Source organism: Triticum aestivum, chromosome 6B (genome assembly GCF_018294505.1).
Source record: "Triticum aestivum cultivar Chinese Spring chromosome 6B, IWGSC CS RefSeq v2.1, whole genome shotgun sequence".
Taxonomy (NCBI): domain Eukaryota; kingdom Viridiplantae; phylum Streptophyta; class Magnoliopsida; order Poales; family Poaceae; genus Triticum; species Triticum aestivum.
In genome coordinates, this window is record NC_057810.1 from 112207902 (window position 1) to 112219529 (window position 11628).

The window sequence follows — 11628 nt, forward strand, 5'->3', positions numbered from 1 at the left end:
GAAGGGAAACGTTTTACGTCGGTGCACCGGCCGAAGTTAGCGCCGGTCTGACGCGGGACGTTGGATCGATCTGTATTAGAACGGGCAGAGCCGTATCACGCGCTTTATGGTCCCACCCACGACACCTTATCTTCTCAGCGTCTCTCTCCTCCACTCGTTTCCTCCGCACTTGAACGCAATCCCCTCATCTTCTCTTCTTTCCCAACGAGAGCACATGTCCATGGCTACTCCTGGTAGCCTCCAACCTCATGCCGCCGCCTCCCCCCAGATGGCTGCTACATCCATTCACGTCGGAGCTGCGCCCCTCGACGCCGGCGACCTTGTTTTTGCTCCAGCCGGGCGAAGACCAGCAACATGCTTTTTGCTACAACCGACTTCGCTTTTTGCTACTTCTGCCTTTCTTTTTTGCTACAGCCGAGGCTGACCGCAGGCGGCAAGCATGGTGACCACGGGCGGCGAGGATAGGATCGCGGGATTTTTGCTACATGCTACAACCGGCGTTGCAATTTGCTACTACCGGCATCCAATCCGGGTGCAACCGGCATCGCGGTTTGCTACATCGCACAACGATATTTTGATTTTTGCTAAAATCAGCATCATGTTTTGCTACAAACATACTGCAAAATGCTACAACCGGCATGGAAGAAAGCTTCAACCCCATGAAAAAAAAGCTTCAATGGATGTGGAAAAAAGCTTCAATAACAAAAAAAGCTTCAACTGGTGTGTGGAAAAGCTTCAACCGGCAAATGAGGAAGCTCCAAACTATAGAAAAAGCTTCAATCGATGTGAAAAAAAGCTTCAAACCATGAAAAAAGTTTCAACCGAAGCGAAAAAAGCTTCAACCAGAGTTTAAAAAAGCTTCAACCGAGGGGGGAGAGGCTGTGCACGCACGAGCGTCGACAGCGAAGAGCGGCGAACGGCGAGGGGAGAGGGCGTTGGGTGCTGCGACGAGCGGCGACGACAGGGAGAGGATGCGGGTGCTCGTGGGGCAGGAGGACGGAGGCGCGCGGGACCGAGGCTTGTGGGGAACGGAGGTTGAAGATGAAGTCAAAGAAGGATAAGATGCCAGATCTGACGACTATTGGGGCCAGATCGAACGGCTGCGGCCGGACCGGCCGAAAATTCGGCCGGCGTGCCGGCGCAGAGTGCTGGCCAATTGAGAAGCTTTCCTTCCGGAGCCTCTTCAAAGAATTGTTTGAGATGGGCTGAGAGCGCGTCACTCAGCTGTCGTCACATGTCGCGTTTTGGACGTTCCTTTTGAATTTTGATTTTATTATTATTTTTTTCACATGTTTTCGGCTTTTTAAATGTTCCTTTTGATTTTTTTGCTTTTCGGTTTTTCACTGGTCTTTCTTAACTTATTGACAATTTTTTTATGTTCTATTTTTTATTTTTTGTTTCTGCGAAAGGTACAAATTTGCTTTTCATGAAAAAGAAAAAAAAATCCTTTTCGTGAGAGGAATGGTTTTGATTCCGCGGGAGGCATGATCATGCCTCTCAGAAACAAAAAAAAAATGTGTTTTCTTTTCTTTTTTCCTTTAATGAGAGGTATGATTTTGCTTCCGCGAGAGGCGTGATCGTACCTCTCGAAAACGAGAAAAAAATGTGTTTTCTTTTTTGTCTCCTGTCTGAGGCACGTTTTTGCCTCCGCGAGAGGCATGGTCGTGCCTCAGAAAAAAAAACGCGTTTTTTTTTCACGAGACCTCTCGGAAACGGCTTTCAAAAGGAAAAAAAGTGCTCACAGTTCGGGTTTTTGTCTATTTTTTCATGAAAAGAAAAGTTTGTCAAAATCTATCAACATGGAATCTATTTTTGAATATCTCGATGCGAGGTATCCAACAATGAAAACGGTTTGAAAATTGAACGCACGGTTTAAGAGATAAAACGTTTTGAATAAAGAGATCTACGAAAAAAAGGAAAATTCCCAGGTTGTAACAAGTGGCGCACATGCAACATGACACTTGTCGCAACTTGGGAGGGTAATAGTGATCTTTGGAAGGAGTGCTCCTCAATTATGATTTTGGATTTGGCGCTTTAGGCGTTTGTTACTGTGCATTTTGAAAACGAGCGCCTGAAGCCCTACATGATGGGCCGACCCGTTTAGCTATTTTTTATTTTTGGTTTTTTCTTTACTTAAGATTCATGAACTTTTTCCAAAATTGGGGAAGTTTTTCTAAATGATGATTTCTTTTCTAATTTGTGATTCTTTTTATAGAATTGGACGAACTTTCTAAAAATTCTATGAATTTTACAGAAAGTTCTGCAAAATCGATGAACTTTTTCCCAATCCGATGAAGTTTTTTTTCAAGTTCATGATTTTTTTTTCGATATCCATGTTTTTTTAATTCAAGATTTTTTTTGGTTTTTGGCGAATTTTCCCCTTTTTTTCACTTTTTCCCTCAAATGTGAACGTGTACATGGGACGACCACCTGCGCCGGCGCGTGGGCGCTAGGGAGCTTTCCTGGCGCCTGAAGCGTCGAATAGGATCTCCTCCTAAGAGTACAGCCCCCAAAGTGAATCACTTATTGTTTGATGATGATTGCCTCTTATTTTGTAAAACATTAAACAATGAAGCATACAATCTCCACATCAATAACGACAAGTCATCAATTTTGTTTGGGAAAGGTTGTCCAACAGCTATAAGGGAGAATGTCAAGCAAAATCTTGAGGTAAACAATGAATCTCTTAAGGATAACTATTTAGGGCTGCCTACCAATGTGGGATGATCAAAGAACGGGACATTCGCTTATTGAATGATAGAGTTTGGAAACGGCTGCAGGGTGGATGGAGAAGTTTTTGTCCAGTGGAGGAAAAGAATTTCTGATCAAATCAGTAGTGTAGGATATTCCAACATATTCCATGGCATTGTTCAAATTACCCCTGAGGACTTTTCGAGCAATTGACCTCCATGGTGATGAAGTTTTGCTGGGGGAGGAAGAAGGGAGAAAGAAAGACAATGTGGGTGTCATGGGATGAGAGTATGGTGGTGCATAAATATAAGGGAAGAATTGGCTTCAGGGATTTCGAGATTTTCAGTCTTGCATTGCTGGCAAAGCAGGCGTGGTGCATCCTCGTCGAGCCAGATTCATTGAGTGCAAGGATCCTGAAGTCGGTTTACTTCCCGACGACCGACATTCTTTCTGCACAAGTGGGAGCCAATCCAGCACAGATCCGGAGATCTTTGTGTGAAGGAAGAGACATGCTCCAACAAGGCTTGATTAGAAGAATAGGCGACGACAGCACAACAAGGGTATGGGATGACAACTGGATACCCCGGGATTTCAACATGAGACCAATCAGTGCCACTAAAATCATATCCTCGAGAGTTGATTTGCCCAACAACGAGGACGTGGAACATGAAGGTTCTGGACAAATATTTTTTGCCAATGGACATCAAACTTATTTAGTCAATTCCATTATAGCATATGATGCAGCGTGACTTCTGGGCCTGGAGATATGAGAAGAGGGGAGTGTTCTCAATCAGGACTGCTTACCGTATGATCTGTGAAACGAAGAGCTGTAGGGAAAGTTGACTAGAGGGCCGAACCGAAGCTTCCTCAAGCCATGATCATGAGAAGAGCTGGAAGAAATTGTGGAACACCCGTGTATCTGAGCATGACACAAACCTTAACAAAACTCAAAGGAACATCTGAAAACAGACCCCTCCCATTGGAAAGGGCCGGGATCCACCACTCCGCCATGGCCCTAAGGCCACCGGTGACGAGGCGGACCGCCGGTGACGTCGATGGGATGCAAATGAACCCTAGGCTTTTCTTAGGCGAGGTGGCGGCTGCGTACCGTAGTGTTATCTCCCTCTTCCCACCAATCGAATCGAAATTGGCTATAATCTTTTATATCAGGACCTTACAAAGTATTGCAACAATATGTCTGAAACCGCCATTTGGCAACATGCCACTACTCCTATCCATATGATGAAGGAGTGTTAGCTAGGCCAAATACCCAGACCACTCTAAGCCTATCATCAAAAGTCGGAAGCCCCAGCCGAGCCACATACCGGGTATGGGGCACAAACCGGTCTGATGCACTCACATGTGTCGTCGCCGCCATCATTCCACAGGCCCGTCTTCAGAGCAGATATTGAGACTTCTACCTTGTCAGGTCACTCTGCCATCGACGCCACCATGACGTCAGACAGCGTCCTCCTCCTGCACAAGTCCATCTCCAAGCATCGGACGCCAAGTCTCCACTGCACCACGCTGCCAAGATCGGTCGCCATCAATGTTTAAGATGAAGCACCGCTCACCCAAGAAACCAACCAACGTTCCCTCGAGTTCGTGTACACCCCAAGAATGATGCCCCCAAGGGGGAAACAACACAAGAGCGCCGCCATCATCCGATCTACTGATCTAGGGTTTCCCCCGGGGTAGTAGATAGTTGTCTTGAACTTCTCCTTGGTGATGCCTTCAAGAAGGAAACGCCGCAAAATAGCACCGTCTGTTGGGGAACGTTGCAGAAAATAAAAAAATTCTACGCTTCACCAAGATCAATCTATGGAGTCATCTAGCAACGAGAGAGAGGAGTTCATCTACATACCCTTGTAGATCGTGAGCGGAAGTGTTCAAGAGAACGTGGTTGAGGGAGTCATACTCGTCGTGATCAAAATCACCGAAGATCCTAGTGCCGAACGGACGGCACCTCCGCGTTCAACACACGTATGGTTGGGGAAGACGTCTCCTCCTTCTTGATCCAGCAAGGGGAAGGAGAGGTTGATGGAGATCCAGCAGCACAACAGCGTGGTGGTGGAAGTAGCGGCGATCTCGGCAGGGCTTCGCCAAGCTCAGCGAGAGGAAGAGGTGGTACGGGGGAAGAGGGAGGCGCCAGGGACTAGGGTGCGGCTACCCTCCCTCCCCCCTCTTTATATAGGGGGCCTAGGGGGTGCGTCGGCCCCCTAGAGATCCCATCTCAAGGGGGGCGGCGGCCTAGGGGGGGGGCTTGCCCCCCAAGTCAAGTGGGGCGCACCCCACCCCTTGGGTTTCCAACCCTAGGCGCAGGGGGAGGCCCAAGGGGGTGCACCAGCCCACCAGGGGCTGGTTACCTTCCCTCTTCAGCCCACGGGGCCCTCCGGGATAGGTGGCCCCACCCGGTGGACCCCCGGGACCCTTCCGGTGGTCCCGGTACAATACCGGTGACCCACGAAACTTTCCCGGTGGCCGAAACTGGACTTCCTATATACAATTCTTCACCTCCGGACCATTCTGGAACTCCTCGTTACGTCCGGGATCTCATCCGGGACTCCGAACAACTTTCGGGTTACTGCATACTAATATCTCTACAACCCTAGCGTCGCCGAACCTTAAGTGTGTAGACCCTACGGGTTCGGGAATCACGTAGACATGACCGAGACAGCTCTCCGGCCAATAACCAACAACGGGATGTGGATACCCATGTTGGCTCCCACATCTTCCACGATGATCTCATCAAATGAACCACGATGTCGAGGATTCAGGTAATCACGTATACAATTCCCTTTGTCAATCGGTACGTTACTTGCCCGAGATTCGATCGTCGGTATCCCAATACCTCGTTCAATCTCATTATTGGCAAGTCACTTTACTCGTACCATAATGCATGATCCCGCGACCAACCACTTGATCACATTGAGCTCATTATGATGATGCATTACCGAGTGGGCCCAGAGATACCTCTCCGTCATACGGAGTGACAAATCCCAGTCTCGATCCGTGTCAACCCAACAGATACTTTCGGGGATACCTGTAGTGTACCTTTTGTTGGAAATATGCCCTAGAGGCAATAATAAAATGGTTATTATTATATTTCCTTGTTCATGATAATTGTCTATTGTTCATGCTATAATTGTATTAACTGGAAACCGTAATACATGTGTGAATACATAGACCACAACATGTCCCTAGTGAGCCTCTAGTTGACTAGCTCGTTGATCAATAGATGCTTATGGTTTCCTGAGCATGGACATTGGATGTCATTGATACCGGATCACATCATTAGGAGAATGATGTGATGGACAAGACCCAATTCTAAGCATAGCACAAGATCGTGTAGTTCGTTTGCTAAAAGCTTTTCTAATGTCAAGTATCATTTCCTTAGACCATGAGATTGTGCAACTCCCGGATACCGTAGGAATGCTTTGGGTGTACCAAACGTCACAACGTAACTGGGTGGCTATAAAGGTGCATTATAGGTATCTCCTAAAGTGTCTGTTGGGTTGGCACGAATCGAGACTGGGATTTGTCACTCCGTATGACGGAGAGGTATCTCTGGGCCCACTCGGTAATGCATCATCATAATGAGCTCAATGTGACTAAGTAGTTAGTCACGGGATCATGCATTACGGAACGAGTAAAGTGACTTGCCGGTAACGAGATTGAACGAGGTATTGGGATACCGACGATCGAATCTCGGGCAAGTAACGTACCGATTGACAAAGGGAATTGTATACGGGATTGCTTGAATCCTTGACATCGTGGTTCATCCGATGAGATCATCGTGGAACATGTGGGAGCCAACATGGGTATCCAGATCCCGCTGTTGGTTATTGGCCAGAGAGCTGTCTCGGTCATGTCTGCATGATTCCCGAACCCGTAGGGTCTACACACTTAAGGTTCGGTGACGCTAGAGTTGTTATGGGAATTAGTGTGCAATTACCAAATGTTGTTCGGAGTCCCGGATGAGATCCCGGACGTCACGAGGAGTTCCGGAATGGTCCGGAGGTAAAGATTTATATATGGGAAGTCCTATTTTGGCCACCGGAAAATGTTCGGGATTTTTCGGTATTGTACCGGGAAGGTTCTAGAAGGTTCTGGAGTGGGGCCCACCTCCATGGGGGGATCCACATGAACGTGGGTAGTGGGGGCAAGTCCCCACACCCCTGGTTAAGGCGCACCAACATCCCCCCTCAGAAGGAATAAGGTCATATCCCAAAAGGATAAGATCAAGATCGCTAGAAAGGGGGGATAACAATCGGTGGGGAAGGAAATGATGGGATTTCTTTCCTCCCACCTTTGCCAACGCCCCAATGGACTTGGAGGGCAAGAAACCAGCCCCCTCCACCCCTATATATAGTGGGGAGGCGCATGGGAGCTTCACCCCTGCCCCTGGCGCAGCCCTCCCCCTCTCCAACTCCACCTCCTCCTCAGTAGTGCTTGGCAAAGCCGTGTCGGAGAACTACAAGCTCCACCACCACGCCGTCGTGCTGCCGGAGTTCTCCCTCAACTTCTCCTCTCCCCTTGCTGGATCAAGAAGGAGGAGACATCCCCGGGCTGTACGTGTGTTGAACACGGAGGCGCCGTCCGTTCGGCGCTAGATCGGATCTTCCGCGATTTGAATCGCTGCGAGTACGACTCCATCATCCGCGTTCTTGTAATGCTTCTGCTTAGCGATATTCAAAGGTATGAAGATGCTCATCCTCTCCCTCTCTTGTTGCTAGAATCTCCATAGATTGATCTTGGTGATGCGTAGAAAACTTTGAATTTCTGCTACGTTCCCCATCAGTGGCATCATGAGCTAGGTCTATTGTGTAGATTCTATGCACGAGTAGAACACAAGTTGTTGTGGGTGTTGATTTTGTTCAATATGCTTACCGTTACTAGTCCTACCTTGTTTCAACGGTATTGTGGGATGAAGCGGCCTGGACCGACCTTACACGTACACTTACGTGAGACAGGTTCCACCGACTGACATGCACTTGTTGCATAAGGTGGCTAGCGGGTGCCAGTCTCTCCCACTTGAGTCGGATCAGATTCGATGAAAAGGGTCCTTATGAAGGGTAAATAGCAATTGGCATATCACTGTTATGGCTTTTGCGTAGGTAAGAAACGTTCTTGCTAGAAACCCATAGCAGCCACGTAAAACATGCAACAACAATTAGAGGACGTCTAACTTGTTTTTGCAGGGTATGCTATGTGATGTGATATTGCCAAAAGAATGTGATGAATGCTATGTGATGTATGAGATTGGTCATGTTCTTGTAATAGGAATCATGACTTGCATGTCGATGAGTATGACAACCGGCAGGAGCCATAGGAGTTGTCTTAATTTATTGTATGACCTGCGTGTCATTAAATAATGCCATGTAATTACTTTACTTTATTGCTAACTGTTAGCCATAGTAGTAGAAGTAATAGTTGGCGAGACAACTTCATGAAGACACGATGATGGAGATCATGATGATGGAGATCATGGTGTCATGCCGGTGACGAAGGTGATCATGCCGTGCCTCAAGATGGAGATCAAAGGCGCAAGATGATATTGGCCATATCATGTCACTTTATGATTTGCATGTGATGTTTGTCATGTTTACATCTTATTTGCTTAGAACGACGGTAGCATAAATAAGATGATCCCTCATAAAATTTCAAGAAAGTGTTCCCCCTAACTGTGCACCGTTGCGAAAGTTCGTTGTTTCGAAGCACCACGTGATGATCGGGTGTGATAGATTCTAACGTTCGCATACAACGGGTGTAAGCCAGATTTACACACGCGAAACACTTAGGTTGACTTGACGAGCCTAGCATGTACAGACATGGCCTCGGAACACAAGAGACCGAAAGGTCGAACATGAGTCGTATAGTAGATACGATCAACATGAAGATGTTCACCGATGATGACTAGTCCGTCTCACGTGATGATCGGACACGGCCTAGTTGACTCGGATCATGTATCACTTAGATGACTAGAGGGATGTCTATCTAAGTGGGAGTTCATTAAATAATTAGATGAACTTAATTATCATGAACATAGTCAAAAGGTCTTTGCAAATTATGTCGTAGCTTACGCTTTAGTTCTACTGTTTTAGATATGTTCCTAGAGAAAATTTAGTTGAAAGTTGATGGTAGCAATTATGTGGACTGGGTCCGTAAACTGAGGATTGTCCTCATTGCTGCATAGAAGGCTTATGTCCTTAATGCACCGCTCGGTGTGCTGAACCTCAAAAGTCATCTGTGGATGTTGCGAACATCTGACATACACGTTTTGATGACTACGTGATAGTTCAGTAATGTTAAACGGTTTAGAATTGAGGCGCCGAAGACGATTTCTGAAATGTCGCGGAACATAGGGGATGTTCCAAGGGCTGAAATTGGGATTTCAGGCTAGTGCCCACGTCAAGAGGTATGAGACCTCTGACGAGTTTCTTAACCTGCAAACTAAGGGAGAAAAGCTCAATCATTGAACATGTGCTCAGATTGTCTGAGTACTACAATCACTTGAATCAAGTGGGAGTTAATCTTCCAGATGAGATAGTGATGGTTCTCCATAGTCACTGCCACCAATCTATTAGAGCTTCGTGATGAACTATAACATATCAGGGATAGACATGATGATCCTTGAGCAATTCGCAATGTTTGACACCACGAAAGTAGAAATCGAGTAGGAGCATCAATTGTTGATGGTTAGTAAAACCACTAGTTTCAAGAAGGGCAAGGGCAAGAAGGGATACTTCATGAAACGACAAATCAGTTGCTGCTCTAGTGAAGAAACCCAAGGTTGAACCCAAACCCGAGACTAAGTGCTTCTGGAATGAGGGAATGGTCACTGAAGCAGAACTACCCTAGATACTTGGTAGATGAGAAGGCTGGCAAGGTCGACAGAAGTATATTGGACATACATTATATTAATGTGTACTTTACTAGTACTCCTAGTAGCACCAGGGTATTAGATACCGGTTCGGTTGCTAAGTGTTAGTAACTCGAAATAAAAGCTACGGAATAAACGGAGACTAGCTAAAGGTGAGATGACGATATGTGTTGGAAGTGTTTCCAAGGTTGATGTGATCAAGCATCGCATGCTCCCTCTACCATCGAGATTGGTGTTAAACCTAAATAATTGTTATTTGGTGTTTGCGTTGAGCATAGACATGATTGGATTATGTTTATCGCAATACGGTTATTCATTTAAGGAGAATAATGGTTACTCTGTTTATTTGAATAATACCTTCAATGGTCTTGCACCTAAAATGAATGGTTTATTGAATCTCGATCGTAGTGATACACATGTTCATGCCAAAAGATATAAGATAGTAATGATAGTACCACATACTTGTGGCACTGCCATTTGAGTCATATTGGTATAAAACGCATGAAGAAGCTCCATGTTGATGGATCTTTGGACTCACTCGTTTTTGAAAAGATTGAGACATGCGAACCATGTCTATTGGTATATATGCATGAAGAAACTCCATACAGATGGATCGTTTGGACTCACTTGATTTTGAATCACTTGAGACATGCAAATCATACCACATGGGCAAGATGACTGAAAGGCCTCGTTTTCAGTGAGATGAAACAAGAAAGCAACTTGTTGGAAGTAATACATTTTGATGTGTGCAGTCCAATGAGTGCTGAGGCACGCAGTGGATATCGTTATGTTCTTACTTCACAGATGATTTGAGTAGATGCTGAGTATATTTACTTGATGAAACACAAGTCTGAATTATTGAAAGGTTCAAGTAATTTCAGAGTGAAGTTGAAGATCGTCGTGACAAGAGGATAAAATGTCTATGATATGATCATAGAGATGAATATCTGAGTTACGAGTTTGGCACACAATTAAGACATTGTGGAAATTGTTTCACAACTAATACCGCCTGGAACACCATAGTGTGATGGTGTGTCCGAACATCATAACTGCACCCTATTGGATATGGTGCATACCATGATGTCTCTTATCGAATTACCACTATCGTTTATGGGTTAGGCATTAGAGACAACCGCATTCACTTCAAATAGGGCACCACGTAATTCCTTTGAGATGACAGCGTATGAACTATGGTTAGAGAAACCTAAGTTGTCATTTCTTAAAAGTTTGGGGCTGCGACGCTTATGTGGAAAAGTTTTAGCCTGATAAGCTCAAACCCAAAGCGGATAAATGCATCTTCATAGGACACCCAAAACAGTTGGGTATACCTCCTATTTCAGATCCGGAAGCAAAAGTGATTGTTTCTAGAAACGGGTCCTTTCTCGAGGAAAAGTTTCTCTTGAAAGAATTGAGTGGGAGGATGGTGGAGACTTGATGAGGTTATTGAACCATCACTTCAACTAGTGTGTAGCAGGGCACAGGAAGTTGTTCCTGTGGTGCCTACACCAATTGAAGTGGAAGCTAATGATATTGATCATGAAACTTCGGATCAAGTCACTATCAAAACTCGTAGGTTGACAAGGATACGTACTACTTCAGAGTGGTACGTAATCCTGTCTTGGAGGTCATGTTGCTAGACAACAATGAACCTACGAGCTATGGAGAAGCGATGGTGGGCCCGGATTCCGACAAATGGCTCGAGGCCATAAAATCCGAGAGAGGATCCATGTATGAAAACAAAGTATGGACTTTGGAAGAACTACTTGATGATTGTAAGGCTGTTGGGTACAGATGGATTTTAAAAGGGAAGACGGACAATGATGGTAAGTGTCACCATTAAGAAAGCTCGACTTGTCGCTAAGATGTTTTTCGACAAGTTCAAGGAGTTGACTATGATGAGACTTTCTCACTCGTAGCGATGCTAAGAGTCTGTTGGAATTATATTAGCAGTTCCTGCATTATTTATGAAATCTTGCAGATAGGATGTCAAAACATTGTTTCCTCAATGATTTTCTTGAGGAAAGGTTGTATGTGATACAACCAGAAGGTTTTGT